Genomic DNA, 21,963 nt, shown 5'->3' with positions numbered 1-21,963 from the left:
ACTGATCCACTGCCAAACCGGTCATGCTGAAGGATGTTGCAGGCAGCAGATCGCTCACCACGGCATCTCCAGACTCTGTCACGTCTGTCACATGTGCTCAGTGTGAACCTGCTTTCATCTGTGAAGAGAACAGGGCGTCAGTGGCGAATTTGCCAATCCTGGTGTTCTGTGGCAAATGCCAAGCGTCCTGCACGGTGTTGGGCTGTGAGCACAACCCCCATCTGTGGGTGTCGGGCACTCAGAGCATCCTCATGGAGTCATTTTCTAATCGTTTGTGCAGACACATGCACATTTGTGGCCTGCTGGAGGTCATTTTGCAGGGCTCTGGCAGTGCTCCTCCTGTTCCTCCTTGCATGAAGGCTGAGGTAGCGGTCCTGCTGCTGGGCTGTTGCCCTCCTACGGCCTCCTCCATGTCTCCTGGTGTACTGGCCTGTCTCCTGGTAGCGCCTCCAGCTCCTGAACACTACACTGACAGACACAGCAAACCTTGCCACAGCTTGCATTGATGTGCCATCCTGGATGAGCTGCACTACTTGAGCCACTTGTATGGGTTGTAGAGTCCATCTCATGCTACCAACAGTGTGAAAGCACAACCAACATTCAAAATGACCAAAACATCAGCCAGAAAGCATTGGTACAGAGATGTGGTCTGTGGTCCCCTTTAGCTCCTACAGCCTAGACACGGACTGTGTCGGCCTGCTCCCACCAATCCACCCACGTTGGCTCCCTGTGCAGCATACCGAAATTATCTACCGACGGATCTCTATCCTCTCCTGTTTCTTTGGAGACACATAAAAAACGACACAGGAACCCTCCAGCCACATTTGGCATATTACATTTCTCATATGAGACAGCTATACCATCTAATACTAAACTAATACTACTGTGTACTTGGCTTGAGCCACATCAGCAATACACTGGTTCATACAACTGTGTCCATAACAATAATCATCACGGCCTCACAGTATACCTAGTCTAGTGAAACGTCCCAATAGGCGATATTGTGATCAAGGCCACGAGTTGGCCGAAACGTTTTTGTGCCTATCGCTTCACCACCACTATTGTCTAAATAAACTTTTTTCACTTGGAGCAAACAAAAAACCATATGAGTGCAGTGATTATTCTACTTTATGATTTATGGGACCTAAGGCCCCTTTCACTGGCACCGTGAACCACATTAGTCGAGTGCTAGCTTTCTACGCCCTCTACAGTAAGAAAGTGAACATAGACTTGTGTGGTGGCCAAAAGAGCACCACCCGACGCGCGTTTCGTGTACAGCTTTCTTCAGGGGGTAAAGATGTTCCATTTGAGCTTTCTGTTTGGAAAGGATTTTTTAATTGTTGAATCAGAGGCTATTTTCTTTTTAGCCTATATACTATCTATTCCTAGCAGACATCTACTTTTTGGATACTTATCCTCATAATCTAAGACTTTCTTGTTATATCATATTTTAACTTTTTGTGCATCCAGGTATCTCTTTTCATAGCATTCTTATTCCATTTTATTTTGACATTCATGTACATCCATTTGTACATATAGGTATATAGATTGCTATTATTACTTAGTGACTACTGTTAGCTGTTCTTATAGGCCTTGTGTGTGCTTCGCCTATGCTTGATACTCTCCTTTTTTAATCTTTGCAATTATTTAGTAAAGATTTGTCTTTTATATATGGCCCATACTCCTATGTGTTTATAGGATGTTCCATTTACACTATAGAAGTAATTTTAAATAGGAGGAAAATAGGGAAAAATTGTTTTAATGCATCAAATGGGGATCCATTTTATAGCCTGAATTTAGCTTAACAAGGTGATTGTGCCAGGGGAGCGGGGTAACAGGAGGCAGGAGCAGGGTTGCTGCTGCAGGAAGCCGGTAGCAGCGACAGGAGTGAAGCAATGATGAGGCAGTTTAGGTTGGGAGGAGCAGGTGAATCGGCGGGCCTCAATGATGAGCCGAGACCTCAATTTGCGCTTGCGGTGACTCCAGCAGCCATTTTCCTGAAGCCCACTGCTGGGAAATCAATGTACAGAGCAGGGACTCCGTCCCTACCTCACCGCAGACATTTCCTTGAAGCCCAGGGTAACAGCCTGTGCTTCATCTACCGGTTATATGTGTTTGAACAGTTGTTTTAAAAGAACCAATACCAGAATGTCTTAATATATCCCTTATATTTTTTGCCCTTCTATAAGAGAATAATTGGGGATTTTTAAATTCTGGAACATTAGTTAGACAATTTCCCAGCATTTTCACTTTCTTCCCAATAAGTAGAAACCATTGGAACTCTAGGGTGATTTTTCTTTTCACTGACCATATTAAACAGTGTGGTTCTATCCAACTTCTGGGCTTTATGTCTGTGGTCGTATAGGTGTTTTGGTGGATAACCCATACTCTTACGTTTTTCTTGTTACCACATGCAGGGTGTTTTGCAATTTATTCTCATTACTCAGAATTCTTTTAATTGTATTATATCGACTATATGGTAAGGATTGTATCATCGATTTGGATGGTGGCCACTATATTTCAAAAGGTCATTACAATCCATTGGTTTAACATAGAGAGAAGTGATGAGATTATGGTTCTCCTGAGAAACAAGGACATCAAGAAACTGAATACTCCTATTAGAGCTAAAAAACATATTGGATCTTTGTTTGGAGGCCTGGCACCCACCATGAATACAATTGTGGTGATGTTCCATATCTCTTTTTTGATAGATAGATAGATAGATAGATAGATAGATAGATAGATAGATAGAATATCTATAGATCTTCATCCCAACCCTAACCCATCTCTTCAACCTATCACTAACAACTGGTGTTTTCCCCTCAAGCTTTAAACATGCCTCCATCACACCTATCCTCAAAAAGCCCTCTCTTGACCCATCCTCTGTATCTAGCTATCGCCCTATATCACTTCTCCCCTATGCCTCAAAACTACTGGAACAACACGTCTACCTTGAACTGTCCTCCCATCTCTCTTCTTGCTCCCTCTTTGACCGCTTACAATCTGGCTTCCGGTCACACCATTCTACTGAAACTGCGCTAACTAAGGTCACCAATGACCTCTTAACCGCCAAGAGCAAGCGACACTACTCTGTTCTCCTCCTCGACCTGTCGGCTGCCTTTGACACAGTGGACCATTCCCTATTATTACAGACCCTCTCATCCCTTGGCATCACAGACTTGGCCCTATCCTGGATCTCATCATACCTAACAGACCGGACATTCAGCGTCTCCCACTCACACACCACCTCCTCACCTCGCCCCCTCTCTGTCGGAGTCCCACAAGGTTCAGTCCTTGGGCCCCTGCTCTTCTCCATTTACACCTTTGGCCTGGGACAGCTCATAGAATCTCATGGCTTTCAGTATCACCTCTATGCTGATGACACACAGATCTACATCTCTGGACCAGATATCACCTCCCTACTAACCAGAATCCCTCAATGTCTGTCCACTATTTCATCCTTCTTCTCCGCTAAATTTCTGAAACTTAACATGGACAAAACAGAATTCATCATCTTTCCCCCATCTCACGTGACCCCCCCAACGAACCTATCCATTACAGTAAATGGCTGCCCACTCTCCCCAGTCCCACAAGCTCGCTGCCTCGGGGTTATCCTTGACGCTGATCTCTCCTTCAAACCACATATCCAAGCCCTTTCCACTTCCTGCCGACTTCAACTCAAAAATATTGCACGAATCCGTTCATTCCTCAACCAAGAATCTGCAAAAACCCTAGTCCATGCCCTCATCATCTCTCGCCTTGACTACTGCAACCTCCTGCTCTGTGGCCTCCCCTCAAACACTCTCGCACCCCTCCAATCTATTCTAAACTCTGCTGCCCGACTAATCCACCTGTCCCCCCGCTATTCTCCGGCCTCTCCCCTCTGTCAATCCCTTCACTGGCTCCCCATTGCCCAGAGACTCCAGTACAAAACCCTAACCATGACGTACAAAGCCATCCACAACCTGTCTCCTCCTTACATCTGTGACCTCATCTCCCGGTACTTTCCTACACGCAACCTCCGATCCTCACAAGATCTCCTTCTCTACTCCCCTCTCATCTCCTCTTCCCACAATCGTATACAAGATTTCTCTCGCGTATCACCCCTACTCTGGAACCCTCTACCACAACACATCAGACTCTCGCCCACCATCGAAACCTTCAAAAAGAATCTGAAGACCCACCTCTTCCGACAAGCCTACAACCTGCAGTAACCACCGATCGACCAAACCACTGCATGACCAGCTCTACCCTCACCTACTGTATCCTCACCCATCCCTTGTAGATTGTGAGCCTTCGCGGGCAGGGTCCTCTCTCCTACTGTACCAGTTATGACTTGTAGTGTTCAAGATTATTGTACTTGTTTTTATTATGTATACCCCTCCTCACTTGTAAAGCGCCATGGAATAAATGGTGCTATAACAATAAATAATAATAATAATAATAGATAGATAGATAGATAGACAGATAACAGATAGATAGATAGATAGATAGATAATAGATAGATAGATAGATAGATAGATAGATAGATAATAGATAGATAGATACATAGATAGATAGATAGATAGATAGATAATAGATAGATAGATAGATAGATAGATAGATAGATAGATAGATAATAGATAGATAGATAGATAGATAGATAGATAGATAATAGATAGATAGATAATAGATAGATAGATGATAGATAAATAATAGATAGATAATAGATAGATAACAGATAGTTAATAGATAAATAATAGATAGATAGATAGATAGATAGATACATAGATAGATAGATAGATAGATAGATAGATAGATAGATAGATAGATAATAGATAGATAGATAGATAGATAGATGATAGATAGATAGATAGATAGATAGATACATAGATAGATAGATAGATAGCTAGATAATAGATAGATAGATAGATAGATAATAGATAGATAGATAGATAGATAGATAATAGATAGATAGATAGATAGATAATAGATAGATAGATGATAGATAAATAATAGATAGATAATAGATAGATAACAGATAGTTAATAGATAAATAATAGATAGATAGATAATAGATAGATAGATAGATGATAGATAGATGATAGATAGATAGATAGATAGATAGATAGATAATAGATAGATAGATAATAGATAGATAGATAGATAGATAGATAGATAATAGATAGATAGATAATAGATAGATAGATAGATAGATAGATAGATAGATAGATAGATAACAGATAGTTAATAGATAAATAATAGATAGATAGATAGATAGATAGATAGATAGATAGATAGATAGATAATAGATAGATAGATAGATAGATAGATGATAGATAGATAGATAGATAGATAGATAGATAGATAGATAGATAGGTGATAGATAGATAATAGACAGATAGATAGATAATAGATAGATAGATATGCAGCGCCCCAGAGTCCTGGTCGTTGCAGTACTGTGGCTCCGCCACTATGGGGAGCTATGGTGCGTCCGATGGCACTGAAGGAGTTCATCTGATCAGGTATCACAGACACCAATACATTTCACAGCCGGGCCTCCGGGGGGAGCTAAGGGTGCTATTCATTAGGCCACTCCCCACCATAGTGGGTAAACTGGGGGTCAGGCAGGAAGTTAGATCAGAAAGCTGACTGGGTTGGAACCAGGCAACACCTTGTGGCAGAGGGTGTTGTAGGGGAAGATACAGTAGGGTCTCTGTCAGGGGTGGGATCCTGACAGAGGCTTGGCAACGAGAACGAACGTAACGGGACCGTGCCTGCTCCGGGTAGCGGCGGTGCCCAAGAAAGGATTAGAAGAGAGATAGATTGTGCTGAGTGAGAAACGGGATCACGCAAAAGGAGAAATACCAGTAGGGGTCGTGCTGTAAGACCGAAGCAACATCCTACTGAGGCGCACTACCGGTGGCCGGAACGCCGAGAGAGTAGAATAACATTCAGCTTCAAGCAATACTCCAAACAGCGGCAGGACAGTCAGTCTCAGGCGGGCTGTCTAACTCAAATCACCTATGAAGTCTTGGGAGGCAATTGCGGGAGAGGGGCGTCTCTAGGGTCCCGGAAGAACTCCAGGCCTACCCGTCAAACGGGTGCCGTTCCTACCCGAACCTCAGGGAGGGACGGAGGATTAGCAGAACATCATCTAGTCGAGTTGTGAGGGAACATCAGAAACAGACACAACAGTTGTGGGGTACTTTCCGTAAGCACAGCAGGGAAGGACTACAACACATAGCGCTAGGGGGAAGGCACAGATTTCCTCCTGTGAAGAGAACTCTGGAAGTGTCATTGGACCGGCCGGACTTGCGTAGCCTGGTGAACCGTATTCTGGACTGAGGACTCAGAGATCTTCAGTAAAGAGGTAAAGAGACTGCAACCTGGTGTCCTCGTTATTTACCGCGACCTGCACCCCACAACTGCACCGTTACAACACCACTTATTGCACCGGACGTCCCCCACTGACAGACAGGGCCACGGACCGGGTCTAGCCACCGTGACAACCCCAGGACTGAGACCCAGAGGCCCGGCTCCGGGTACCCCTCGGCCCTGCGGCGGTGTGGGGGCGCTCCAGATAGATAATAGATAGATAGATAGATAGATAGATAATAGATAGATAGATAGATAATAGATAGATAGATAGATAGATAGATAGATAGATAGATAGATAGATACATACATAGATAGATAGATAATAGATAGATAGATAGATAGATAGATAGATAGATAGATAGATAGATAATAGATAGATAACAGATAGTTAATAGATAAATAATAGATAGATAGATAGATAGATAGATAGATAGATAGATAGATAGATAGATAGATAGATAGATAATAGATAGATAGATAGATGATAGATAGATAGATAGATAGATAGATAGATAGATAGATAGATAGATAGGTGATAGATAGATAATAGACAGATAGATAGATAATAGATAGATAGATAGATAGATAGATAGATAATAGATAGATAGATAGATAGATAGATAGATAGATAGATAGATAATAGATAGATAGATAGATAGATAGATAGATAATAGATAGATAGATAGATAGATAGATAATAGATAGATAGATAGATAATAGATAGATAACAGATAGTTAATAGATAAATAATAGATAGATAGATAGATAGATACATAGATAGATAGATAGATAGATAGATAATAGATAGATAGATAGATAGATGATAGATAGATAGATAGATAGATAGATAGATAGATGATAGATAGATAGATAGATAGATAGATAGATGATAGATAGATAATAGACAGATAGATAGATAGATAGATAGATAGATAGATAGATAGATAATAGATAGATAGATAGATAGATAGATAGATAGATAGATAATAGATAGATAGATAGATAGATAGATAGATAGATAGATAATAGATAGATAGATAGATAGATAGATAGATAGATAGATAGATGATAGATAGATAGATGATAGATAGATAATAGATAGATAGATAGATAATAGATAGATAGATAGATAATAGCTAATAGATAGATAGATAATAGATAGATAGATAGATACATAGATAGATAGATAGATAGATAGATAGATAGATAGATAATAGATAGATAGATAGATGATAGATAGATAGATAGATAGATGATAGATAGATAGATAGATAGATAGATAGATAGATAGATAGATAGATAGGTGATAGATAGATAATAGACAGATAGATAGATAGATAGATAGATAGATAATAGATAGATAGATAGATAGATAGATAGATAGATAGATAGATAATAGATAGATAGATAGATAGATAGATAGATAGATAGATAATAGCTAATAGATAGATAGATAATAGATAGATAGATGATAGATAGATAATAGACAGATAGATAGATAGATAATAGATAGATAGATAGATAGATAGATAGATAGATAGATAGATAGATAGATAATAGCTAATAGATAGATAGATAATAGATAGATAGATAGATAGATAGATAATAGACAGATAGATTTTTGTACTTTTTATAAATGAAGATTATCAGTAGAAATACATCTGTGGAGAAGGAGCTGGAGGTTTGATAATCACAGCTCTAGGGTTTAGTTATAGACATTAATAAGTCTTTCGCTGTCTGGCTTTCGTCCATCAGATTTGTTTGTACAGAGTCCAGTCAGTCTCTGCCAGTAAGATTGTTGTGAGGTCTAACCTTTAGTTTACAAAGCTGTTTTTTATTGTTTAAAAGTAAATTATGGAACCATAACCTACAGCGACTGCTACATTATGACATGAAGTTTACTTTGGAGTATGATTCCACTACAATATTTTTTACAATTAACTCAAAGGTTAAATGGTGTATTAGCAGATTTCCATGCCTGTTAAGGTTGAAATCAGAATTAAAGAGGTTGTCCACTACTTTAACATTGATGCCCTATCCTTAGGGTAGGGTATCAATGTCTGATTGGCCAGGGTCCGGCACTCGGCACCCCCGCCAACTAGCTGCTAATGTAGCTGGCGACAGTAGCCACTGACCGGAAGTACTCGCTTGCGGAGCTTGGTTGTCTACTTGTAGTGGGCATTGCGCAGTAACAAGCTTCAGCCACTAGAAGTAAGTACTTTCGGCCGGCGGCCAGCGCTTCCGACACCCATGACAACTGAACTGCGGGGGTGCCAAATGCCGGACCCTGGACAATCAGGCATTCATGCTGTATCCTGAGGATAGGTCATTTATGTAAAAGTAGTCTGTTGTATGTTAAAGTAGAACTCCCATCAAAGTTTTTACCCTCTAAATATATTGCAGTCACCATATTATACAGCACTCTGCACTTACAATTGCTTATTTTGCCCTTCTACCCAGATAATTCTCTTTTCCATTAGGTCTATGACATCATGTGATTAATATCTGATGAGCTGAATCCTTCTAAGCTCTATGTAGAAACAGGAGGTCAATTTTCCATGTATGAGTCACTGCAAAAGTTCCTGACAGTGGGGAGGGGGAAGGAGCAGCTGGGTCAGGAGGTGAAGAGGGGAGTGATAAATGCAGGACAAGAGACTTCCTGTTCCTATATAGAGCAGAGAAAAGAGAAGAATTAGCTGGGTAGAAACGTAAAAATGAGCAATTGTAAGTACCCAGTGCTGTATAATATGATGCCAGCATTATATTAAGAGGATAAACTTTGATGGGAGGAGAAGGAGGAGGAGTGCTGCTTGAAGAATAACTTTGGCTTATTGACTTGAAGCACAATAAACCCACCATAGAGATTTGTAGTTATTACGTGGTGGGATGTGCTATGATCAGACTTCCAGTTTAAACCACTGTTAGGTGAAGTGCATTACATGGATTATTTTGTGACAATGGAACCTGTCAATGATGGGATCTGTCAGTCAGCAATGGAAACATATTATGTAGATGTGACCTAACGAGCAACTTTGACAAGGATGAAATTGTGTTGGCTACTCAACAGGGTCAAAGCATCTCGAAAAACTGCACACCTTGTGGGTTGTTACCAGTATGCATTGGTTAGTAATTACTACTGATGGGCAAGCACTAAAATGCTCAGGTGCTCGTTACTCGAGTAGAACAAATCGTAATGCTTGGGTGCTCATTTGAAGTATCAAACGTAATGGAAGCCTATGGGAAATTCTAGCATTTTTCTTGCAGACTCTACCAGGAGGTCTTGGGGCTACAGAGAAATGTGCTTTATAGGCTGTCACAAAAGATCCCTTTGCTGTGTTGTAAGCTGTTTTTGGACCATGGCTTTTGCTGTAAAATGCAGCTAAGAAAATGTTAGGAAAATCCTCTTAGAGCAACTATACTTTATATTAGGTTAATCAGAATCACTGTAAGTGATAGCGGCCATGTACTGACTACTATGTAGCATTAGTGTAAATGTGATTGGATAATTCTGAACAGAACCAAATCCCCAATTACAAAATAGTGTTCACACTTATGTATCCACATAATTTTAGTTTTGTTATTTTCACTTTGCCCCTTAAAATGATTTAATTTTGTTTCTCAATGGATTTCTACGGATAGGTGATAATTAAAGGTGGAAAATGTTCTGAAATGATTCTTCTTGGTATGATTTCTACTTGATCCCAGACATAATCCATCGGATTAAGATCTGGGGACTGTGAAGGGCAGGTAACAAATGAAAGCTAACTTGACATAGTCCTTGAAACAATCGAAGAGCTTTGTGGGTCAATGTTCAGCATTGTCCTGAAGAAAGTGGCTACAGGGTAAACAACTCAATTTGGTTAGCAACAATGTTTAGTAAGCCCCATTGCCCAAACGTTCATCAAAAGGTCTCAGAGGTACCAATGTGTGATAAGAAAACATTCCCTATACCCCACCTCAACAAGCTTGAACTACAGGAAGAGTTCATTGTTTCCTGTTGCACATACCAAATTCTGACCTCCTGTCAACATGATGCAACAGAAATCTGGACTCGTCTGATGAGGCGCTGGTTGTCCATTGTCCAGCAATCTCATTTTGCATTCTTTTGCCCATTTCTTGTCTTTCTGTTGTCTGTAGTCTACAATGACTGTTAAAGTGGTTACCAGTTACTATAGCCCATCTGAGCTAACAAACCATTAATTGTGTGTTTGGACTCGTTAGTTGGAGCAGCAACATTCAAAGCCTGTATTCGGCTGCAATTTTCACCCCCTTTTCATCAGAATGTTTCTTGACATCCTCATCCCTTTCTTCATCAAGTTGATTACATTATCCCCTTTCACTGGATCATAGTATTCTTGAAATACTCTTATGCTACTGCACAAAAAACACCACAAGTTTTATGCTCTTTGGTATCTCCAGACCCAAAAATTAAACATAGGAAAAAACAAAGTTAAAAAATTATAGTCATGCGGCCTGTCCCACCATCCGGTCTAGTGGAATTCTTTGGTCTGGTGCAGCCTCTTTTTCTGTCTTTATTCAGCCGATGAATAGATCCCTTTTTTTTGGAGCTGACTAGAACCCTTGTTGTCAAGATATCACAACATCATGAGGTTGCAAGAGGCCCAGTACCAACACACACAACTTCATGACACTCATCAAATCATCCGAATGAAATGGTGTCTTGTCAGCACTGAAGACGCCAGGAGCTGGAGGAAGACAACACATCGTATAGACTAGGCCGCACTGGACCAAAGAAGACCTTCAGCCTGGAGCAGGGCTGTGCCGGAGGACGGGTGCTTGGTGGGCAAGTATGATTTTTTGTAACCACTTCTCGGCCATCTAAATTTTTCAGAAAGTGAATCAGAAAAAAATTGGATTCGGACGAATTTAAATTTTTTGTAAGGTTTGAGAAAATTGAATCTGCTTCAAATCGATTTTCTCATCTCCATTAAACATATATAGACAATGATGGTAAAGGTTTGTATTCACATTTGCATGATGTAAAAAGCTTAATGATCTTTATATATCAATGATGTGTCATCATATCTACAAGCTTCTGTTGTGTTGTATGACCACATGGACTGAAGCCTATCATCACATGCCTGGAGAAAGATTACTTACTGCCAGTCCAGTATCTAATCAGGAGGAGGTCTAGTCATATCTCTTTGATGTTAACAAACCCACAAATGAAAAATAGTAAGCAGAAAAGATAGAAATATCTAATCTGTATGAATCAGCCCTCCCTCAACTCGAAGAATTGGCTTCCAAGAGCAGTAATATGATGAAGATGAGGCGTAGCATTTCTCTCACTGCCAGCTTTGCTGTATGCTTGTCAATCGCTTTTGATAATCTTCGTAAGAGGGTTATAATCTAAAACAGAAAATATAAAGTCTGGTGAGACTCGAGGGGACTTTATAAATCCACAAAATCCTTGGATGCTAAATCCTTGTCATATCATAGCCGTGCTGGAACTGTAATGTTATTCTTGATAGAAGATCATCGAGACATAAAGTCAAATGTGAAAAACTTAGAGAAGTTTTATTTAGATAATGTTGCAAACCAAAATCTGATATTATTATTATTATTATTATTATTATTTATTTATATAGCACCATTAATTCCATGGTGCTGTACATGAGAAGGGGTTACATCAAAATACAAATATCACTTACAGTAAACAAAACTAACAATGACAGACTGGTACAGCGGGAAGAGGACCCTGCCCTTGCGGGCTTACATTCTACAGGATTATGGGGAAGGAGACAGTAGGTCGAGATATAAAAAAAGAGAGGAAACAGTTCCACCCAAGCCAGCTGGCTATATCTGGTATTGCAGCTGATTTAAATGGGGAGTGGATCACTTACATATTTCTGGATGTTTTTATATTTTATTATCAAAATAAATACTAGTAGTTATGGGTAACTACTAAAGATAAGCACATCAATTCTAAATCAATTTCTCATCCATTTTGCTCCAAAAAAAAACAAATTCTACTGAATCTTTGGAACTCAATTTTTCACGAATGGTTGCCACAATTTTATTGGATTCTGAGGGTCCTGCAGTCCTCTACATACCAGTCCCACAACCGTTGCTTCCTGCTCAGTCATCGAATCCAATTCAATGCTTCTCTTTGGTCTTTTCCTTCCTGGTCTTTCGGTTCACACCACCACTGACTGAACATTGAAGCTCCTCACCCGATTTGAACAAATCTGCCTGAATCAAACTTTTCCAGATTAAGTCAACTCTTGTAACCTCCTTGTTTCATATTTGTTTTAAAGAGCATTGTAGCAAAGCCAGGTAGGACAGGGTTAAACCCTATCACTGCAGATCTTAACTAGATGCACCTGACTAGCTTTGAATAAAGGTACCTTCACACTGAGCAACTTTACAACGAGAACGACAACGATCCGTGACATTGCAGTGACGTTGCAGCGTCCTGGATAGTGATCTCGTTGTGTTTGACACGCAGAAGCGATCTGGATCCCGCTGTGATGTCGCTGGTCAGAGCTAGAAGTCCAGACCTTTATTTCGTCGCTGATCACCCGCTGTCATCGCTGGATCGGTGTGTGTGACACCGATCCAGCGATGTGTTCACTTGTAACCAGGGTAAATATCGGGTTACTAAGTGCAGGGCCGCGCTTAGTAACCCGATATTTACCCTGGTTACCATTGTAAAAGTAAAAAAAAACACTACATACTCACCTTCTGATGTCTGTCACGTCCCCCGGTGTCCACGCGTTGCTGCCGAGACCTTTCCCTGCACTGACTGTCAGCGCCAGCCGTAAAGCAGAGCACAGCTGACACATTCAGTGCAGGGAAAGCTCTCTGCAGCAGCGCGTGGACGCCGGGGGACGTGACAGACATCAGAAGGTGAGTATGTAGTGTTTTTTTTTACTTTTACGATGGTAACCAGGGTAAACATCGGGTTACTAAGCGCGGCCCTGCACTTAGTAACCCAATGTTTACCCTGGTTACCCGGGTGCTGCAGGGGACTTCGGCATCGTTGAAGACAGTTTCAACGATGCCGAAGTCTTTCCCCTGATCGTTGGTCGCTGGAGAGAGCTGTCTGTGTGACAGCTCCCCAGCGACCACACAACGACTTACCAACGATCACGATCACTGGTCGTGATCGTTGGTAAGTCGCTAAGTGTAACGGTACCTTAAGAACCATGAACTGAGTTCACCTTGTGTCAGTCTGCTGGATGTAGAATAGAGTTGATTGTGTTGAAGATACTGACTGACCAGACAAAATGTGAGCTGTAGCTGGGAGAGAGACAAGCCAGAGTTGCTCTCTGAATGGAGACTGTATGGGTCAGCTAGGACAGCTGAGCAGTCTGTGTGTTGGAGCTGCAGAGAGACATGTGGATGCTGCAGACTGTTGGATGGAATTGAACACTTCTGTTTAGTGCTGGAAGCTGTTGGAGCTCTGGCTGAAGGTGATACTGAGACTGGTAGGACTGTACCTCTTCAGTATATAAAATTTGCTCTGGGAGAAAGAACTGTAATCTGTTCGGGGGAGCCTGCACTGATATATATATATATATATATATATATATATATATATATATATATATATATATACTGTATATATATGGAATGATTTATGTTTTTTTATCAAAACAATGTTAACTAAGTACCCTATGTTATTTACATGCACCATTGCTATGTATTTAGTTATTTGCGGGATATTTGCTTATTTTGCTTTTATCTCAGGTTCTGTTTAGTGGCCAGTATGAATATGCGCTTACACTTTGCATGTATACCAACTTACTGTATATTCCAATTTTGTTTTTGACATATATGTGTCTGCTGAATGAACTCTTTATTTTCTGTTATACCTTTGTGCCTAGAAGAGTCCATTTTGGTTTTAAAGCCCTTAGAGTTTTATGAAAGCAATAAAACTGAACTTGTTTGAATGAAACCACATTGACTGTGTGAACTCTACCTAATGCCTTTCTGAGAGCGTGCCAATGGCATTTAGACTTCTACAACAATTTTTTGTTGTTTCCTAGAAATGCCTAGAAATGGAAAAATGAAGCAATGTTGTATGCAATCTTGACCAAACAAAAACCTTAAGGGTAAGTTCACACAGGACTTTTTTGCTGCATATTTTTGCTGCGTTTTTTTATGCTAATTTAGGTGCGTTTTTTTGGTGCGTATTTGGTGCGTTTTTTGGGTAAGTTCACACAGGACTTTTTTGCTGCGTATTTTTGCTGCGTATTTTTGCTGCGTTTTTTATGCCAATTTTCAGCTGCTTATAGATGCAAGGAAGATACAAACATACACATGCAGAACACATGAACATGTACATAACAGCACATGAGCATCGCAAAGTGTACCATTGCAAACAATCGGATAGATAGATATATCACAAATTAAAAATAATATTACCTCCATGATTAGTTGGGAAACATTAATGCTCATCCTCCTATACCAAGACATGGCTAACGCCTCACTACCAGAAACTCCCTCACAATAGATCACAATCAGGACACCTCACAATGGCTCTTCACACCTCACAATGGCTCTTCACACCTGACAATGGCTCACAATGGCTCTTCACACCTCACTAACCACACCCCTAAGCTCTTGGCTGTGAGATCACTTCCTGCTGGCCATGATTTTTCTGCACAAAAAACGCAGCAAATAATGCTACATGCGTTTTTGCAGCGTTTTTGCAGCGTTTTTTCCATCGCCCATTCAAGCCAATGGGTGAAAAAACGCTGCAAAAACGCTGAAAGAAGTGACATGCCCTATGTCCAAAAAACGCAGCAAAGCAGAAAATACTGATCAAACAAAAACCCAATGTGTGTGCATGACATTTCTGAAATCTCATAGGCTTTGCTGGTACTGTAAAAAGCAGCTGAAAATTAGCATAAAAAAACGCAGCAAAAATACGCAGCAAAAAAGTCCTGTGTGAACGTACCCTTATTGTTTTGTATACAGCTTAAATGCAGATCAGTATCTCCAATATTACCGGCTATAAATGAATCCTGTGTGTCATCTAATCTTAAGACTGTGAATTACTTCCTTACCTAGTTTCCTCTTCTACATCTGCCATCAGACAGAGTCAAGAGACCCACCATACGCATTACATAGACCACTCACCTCACCCAAATCGGTACACCTGAGCAGTCCACATGAATTCAGCAACTGCTGTTGAACTGGAAAAGGCCGACAAAAAGTAAAAAAAAACAACTAATTCTCACTTCACCACTCACATCTCCAGCCACCTCCTGTTTCATGCGGGAAACAAGTGACAAGTGATGGTGAGTATGTACTCTATGTTATATGTACTGTATGTCTATATGTATGTATTGTATGTAATGTATGAATGTACTGTATGTATTGTATGTTGTATGTTATATGTTGCATGTATGTAGTATGTTGCATGTTGTATGTTGCATGTATGTAGTATGTTGTATGTATATAGAATGTTGTATGTAGTATGTATCTTGCATGTATGTAGTATGTTGCATGTATGTAGTATGTTGCATGTATGTAGTATGTTGCATGTATGGCTACGTTCACATTTGCGTTGTTGTGCGCAGCGTCGGCGACGCAACGCACAACGCATACACAACGCATGCATAACGCAGCGTTTTGTGACGCATGCGTTCATTTTTTTTACGCAAAAAAACTGCATCATGCAGCATTGTCTGCGCCCTGACACTTGCGCCAAAAATGACGCATGCGTCACAAAACGCTAGACAACACATGTCCATGCGCCCCCCATGTTAAATATAGGGGCGCATGACGCATGCGTCGCCGCGGCTGCACCCGACACAACACAAATGTGAACGTAGCCTAAGTAGTACAACTGTTGTTGAACTGGAAAAGGCTGACAAAAAGTTACAAAAAAAACCCAACTAATTCTCACTTCGCCACTCACATCTCCAGCCACCTCCTGTTTCAGCTCACTTCGTGAGATGGATCCTTCAAGCCCCAGGTCTGAATGAGCACATGGGCCTTGACCATCAGTACAGCAGACAAGAAAGGCATGCGGGAAACAAGGACTTGGCAAAAGCAGGAAACTCGGGACCAGAAATACAGGACCAGTGGTACAAAGGAAGGGTGAATTCATAGATAGCAAAATAAGCATTGACCTGCTAAGCTGCAGATATGCAGGATCAGAGTTGGAGTACAAATAGTCGAGCACACCAAACACTAGAGACTAGAATTTTAATACTAAGACACAATTGTGTGTCTTAGTGCACCTTAAAAAGTATTAGGAAGATGACATCACAGAACCATGCCAGGTAACATGCAAAACCCAGCGGGGAGCACAACAGAGTGCAGCTGACTGACGTGAAGGCAGTAGAGCCCAGTACACACAGGACATATGGGTAACACCTCTGCTAATTACTTTCTCTCATACTGTCCACGGTGTCTCTTCTTACTGCTCTGGTGCACTGTAAGCCTAGGCCTCTTCACGCTAGGCTAAGACTACTCTGCAAATGTGCATTGTAAGGTTGCAACAACGTTGTGATTGTCAAGATGTGTACCATAACGTTACAACACACTCCGACTTCTGGCTGCACTTCGGCCCGGGATGCATATGCTGACCTCCTGTGACTAAGCAATGTCGGAAATCCTCGCATAGCATGAAGGTTCACAGGTTCAGCGAGCAGGTCTGGTGGACTGGTGTTGGCTGGAAAGTTGAGCGGCGAGGTATTAGGGTTTTTTTTAATATATATATATATCTTATGTTTGTTTTGCGTTGCGGTGTGGCCTCTCCAAACTCCAAAGCCCCAGAATAAGGGACATTCAACTCGCGAAGAAAAAATTTGCTGCAAATTGAATCTCCCTGTAAAATCTCGTCAATTCCGCTCATCTCTAATAATAATCTATTTATTAAGTCGCTACACTTTCAGAGCCGGCATAGATTTATTTCATTTCTACTCTTCACGCAGTTGTGTACTTATATGCGCTGTTGCCGGAGACCTCAGTCTTTGTCGTTTCTCATATAGTGTTGTTGTGTCTCCCATTGTAGTCCAATAACACTCATTTTGCCTTTGTTTCATCCTAAGCAGTTTTCATGTGCTTTTTCTGTATTTCCATATCAACGACCCAAAATGTAGATTTTTTCGAGTTCTGTTAGTGGAGCACTTTGCCATCCCGAACAACACAGAAACAACACTTTTCAATTAAGTTTTGTGTGTTGTAAGATGGGAGTTGGTTTCCAGATCAGTGAAATCCAAATTCAGGATTTCATTGCCCAAATCTGTAATGTTGCACAACTTGTTTGAGCCCATGAGGCATTTATATGTCAACAACCCCTTCAATAATATTATCTTTTGTGCTTCCAACTAAAATATTCAAAGCATAAAAATGTAAGAGTTATATAGAAATATTATGTGACTATTAACTGACTTGTTTATCACAAATTGCTGATACAAAACAGCACAGCAAAAACAGCTGAAAAGTCAGGTTCATTCATCATTCAAGCAAAGGATAAGGTAAAGCCAAAGTATCGCAGTTGTGCGCTGACAAGTTCCGAATAAATCTGTGCCAATAATAGGCACAAAGTAGTCACGGAGGTCTACACATAAACCCTCTACATGCAGTGAGGGTGGTCAATGAGTAGAACCGGTTAGCCATGAGAGGTGGTGAGTTCTCCTTCAATTTAAGTCTTCAAATACAGGCTGGATAGACATCTGTCTGAGATGGTTTACAGGGAAGATATATATCTTGGTACCATGTTAGCCAGTAGATAGAAAAATATATTTTTCTGAGATGGTTTAGTGAATCCTGCATTGAGCAGGGTTTGGACACAATGACCCTGGAGGTCCCATCCAACACTAACATTCTATGATTATATGCTTTTTGTGTTTATGTGTGGAGCTCCGTGACTACTTTATCCCCTGATAAATCCCAAGAAGGGAAGAAACACATTGGGCAGTGGTCATTTATTGTTAAATCAGGTCCCGCAAATAGGATTATGCATCAGTGTTTTTTTTGAATTGCCTCCCAGTCTAATGGTTCCAAGAAGGTTGGATAACTGATACTTGTCTATGTTTTGGGTGACACCATTCACATTTTTTATATCCTTGCAATTGAAGGTAATTTTGTTGCTTGCCACATCCAACTATGTGGATTGATATGCTGAACTGGCCTTTTGTCACCTCTTTCTTTGTTTGATGAATTACATGCCTGTGCAGGTACTACGTTTATTGCAACACTTCACTAAACTCCTTGTAACGCCAAATCTACCCACCTGTGATTCTAAATAGATGTTTATATACATATATATATATATATATATATATATATATATATATACTGTATATACAGGGTGGTCCAAAAGTAGGTGGACAGAAAACAATAACATTTATTTAGATTTATATATAAAATTATATTTACTAACACAGGCATAACACTGACAATTAAATTTTATTCTGAACAATAATACAAAACCCCTTAAATTTTATCAGCGCAGGTGCTCAAACTGTTTTCCATCACAATTTGCACGGCTTTGAAGTCTGCCCCTTACGCTTCGACCAACATTTTTGCACAAGTGTCTTTGGGTATTAATTTCTTGAAATGCACCTCTTATGTAATTTTTGAAATCACTGACACTTTTTTGTTTTCGACTATAAACTTTGTCCTTGAGTACTCCCCAAAAGAAAAAATCCATTGGGGTCAAGTCTGGTGAACGTGCCAGCCAATCAAGTGGGCCTCTTCGGCCAATCCATTTATTAGGAAAAGTTTCATCAAGATACTCGCGAACTACTCTTGAATAATGTGGAGGGGCCCCATCTTGTTGGAAATAAAGGTCATTTGAATTAGGCTGTTGCTGTAACTGGTGAACAAATTGATTCATTAGATTTTCGAGATACTTATCTCCTGTGACTGTTCCATAAAAAAAAAAAATGGTCCAATAACACCAAAACTTGAAATACCACCCCAAACATTGACACCAAGCTCATTTAGTTGTGGCTCTAATGCTAAATGCATGTTCTCATTATACCTATAAATACAATTCTGTCTGTTAATATGGCCAGATCATAACTCCACATAATGTTCTCTAAAATTACTGGATTTTCTTCAATTTCGTTAAGCATAATCTCACTAAATTGCAGCCGCCTGTCTGGGTCATCCTCCAATAAACCATGAATTAGAGGTGGACGATAAGCTTTACACTCAATAGATTTCAGGATTCGCATGATGGAAGCTCGTGGAATTCCCAATTCTTAAGAGACTCTTCTGGTGGACTTTTTTTGACTCTGAACAAATGTTTCAGCAACAATTTGTTTATTATTTTCTGTACAGGCTGTTTTGGGTCTACCAGTTCTTGGAGCATCAAGGATTGAGCCAGTGGCATCGAATTTGTCATGAATGCGGTAAATGGTTTGTCTCTTTGGGGCTTGAGTACCAAATGTTTCAACCCAATTTGCTCTGTTTCAGCATTTTGAGATTTCCAATACTCTTAAAATCAATTTTCTTTGATCTGTATTTAAATTATTTGCCATTATGGGTTATCTTAATTATCTGAAAAGAAAACAGATTTGGAGATTTATCTGTGAAAACTGGATCTGTTAAACTGACTCAGTTGCCCTTAGCAACCAATCAGATTCCACCTTTCAGTTTCCAAAGAGTCTGTGAAGAATGAAAAGTGGAATCTGATTGGTTGCTAAGGGCAACTGAGTCAGTTTCACTTTACACCATGTTTGATAAATCTCCCCCTTAATAACCCTATTACACATGCTTAAAAGAACAACATAGATGTCGCGCTAAAGGTAACGGCCAATACTGAAACAGTTGTTGTCCAATAAACCACACTTGATTCTATATCTCAATTATGCTACTTGCTTATGGCATACTAATACAATAATACCGTTAATTAATAAAACTGTTACCAATAGGTGCTACCAGTCTAGTATATATGGGAAATATTTCCACTAGATCCTGCTATTAACGTTTTTAATATATTGTAAAACCAAATGCACTTAGTCACATCGTTAGCATTGGTGTATTGTAAGGCTGTCAGCCAGCTACCATAAACAAGACAGGGTTCTTACCTAGCTTTCACTTCCTAGATATCCGGTCATCACAAATCCCAAGACTGCAGGTGGTTAGCAGGTAATAATACTTGACACTCCGGTGTCTGTCCAAAGGGTGCACGAAAGTGTGCACAGCCAGAAGCGCCCCGGCCGGTGGCATCACTGGATGCTCGGGAGAAAATGTCCGACAGTGTTCGGCAGCGTGTGACGTCACCTGGCTAAGGAGTTTCGCTGGCCCCAGCCTTGGGAGGATTTGTGATGACCGGATATCTAGGAAGCGAAAGCTAGGTAAGAACCCAGTCTTGTTTATAGTCCACATATACTAGACTGGTAGCACCTATTGGTAACAGTTTTATTATTTAACGGTATTATTGTATTAGTATGCCATAAGCAAGTAGCATAATTGAGATATAGAATCAAGTGTGGCTTATTGGACAACAACTGTTTCAGTATTGGCCGTTACCTTTAGCGCGACATCTATGTTATTCTTTTTAAAAAATTCTTTATATACCTGACAGAGTTGGCACAGTGCTTGTCTTGATATCAGCAGCTTCAGGGCCCTTCTTAGCACCAGTGTGATTCTTATTCACTTTTTTCAACTATTACACATACTGTCCACCTACTTTTGGACCACCCTGTATATACGGTATATATTGTAGCGTGGCTAAAGGGTGTCTAATCGACGGGAGATATGTGTCGCATAGATGGCTTGCTGCTGTGATGTAACCATAGCTACCTATATGTCTGTCAGGACCTGTGGTGATGTCAGACCACATGGCTAATCATGTGATGGGTTACTGGGTGTGGTTAGCTCTATATGGGACAGGCTGATGCTTAACGCTGGAGATATGTGTGGAGCTGCTAGCCTGCAGAGTGTGTTAAAGTTCCAGGTCTGAGCCTGAAAGACTGGACACTTTGTTTTTCCTTTTCCTGAACTAAAGGCTATTTGTTTGCTGTTATTTTGCCACGTGGTTTATGATGTACAGTAATAAACCTATGAACTTTTAAAAGAACGTGCCTCCTGAAGTGTCAGCCATCGCACCTGAGTGAGTGAAATCCCTACAATTGGTGGTAGACGTGCGGGCAGCGTTCCCAGCGGAGACGAAAAGTCTGTTATTGAATGTCCTGGGTCAAGTCTGTTGTAAGCCAGCCGGGGAAAATGGAGGAACTGCTGAAACACTTGGTCCAGTTGCAGTCACAGCAGGAGCAACGGCAGCAAGAGACCAACAGGCTGTTGATGCAGCAGATACAACAGAGCCAGCAGCAGATACAACAGAGCCAGCAGGAGCAACGGCAGAGCCAGCAGGAGCAACGGCAGCAGATGCAACAGAACCAGCAGGAGCAACGGCAGCAGATGCAGCTTCTGGCAACCGCCATCCAGGGCAAGATGAGTGCCCCAACCCCAGGTTTGGCTGATGACACCCACGTCCGGAAGACGGTAAGACGCGCATTGCAGAAAATGACCCCCGGGGATGATGTTGAGGCCTTCCTGACGGTGTTTTAGAGGGTCGCTGAGAGGGAAAAACTCCCGCCAGAGCAGTGGGCAGAGGTACTGGCGCCATACCTGACGGGAGAACCCCAGAAGGCGTACTATGATTTG

The sequence above is a fragment of the Ranitomeya variabilis genome, chromosome 6 (assembly GCF_051348905.1).
Source record: "Ranitomeya variabilis isolate aRanVar5 chromosome 6, aRanVar5.hap1, whole genome shotgun sequence".
In the NCBI taxonomy this organism is placed as follows: Eukaryota; Metazoa; Chordata; class Amphibia; order Anura; family Dendrobatidae; genus Ranitomeya; species Ranitomeya variabilis.
This window is presented reverse-complemented; position numbering follows the sequence as displayed.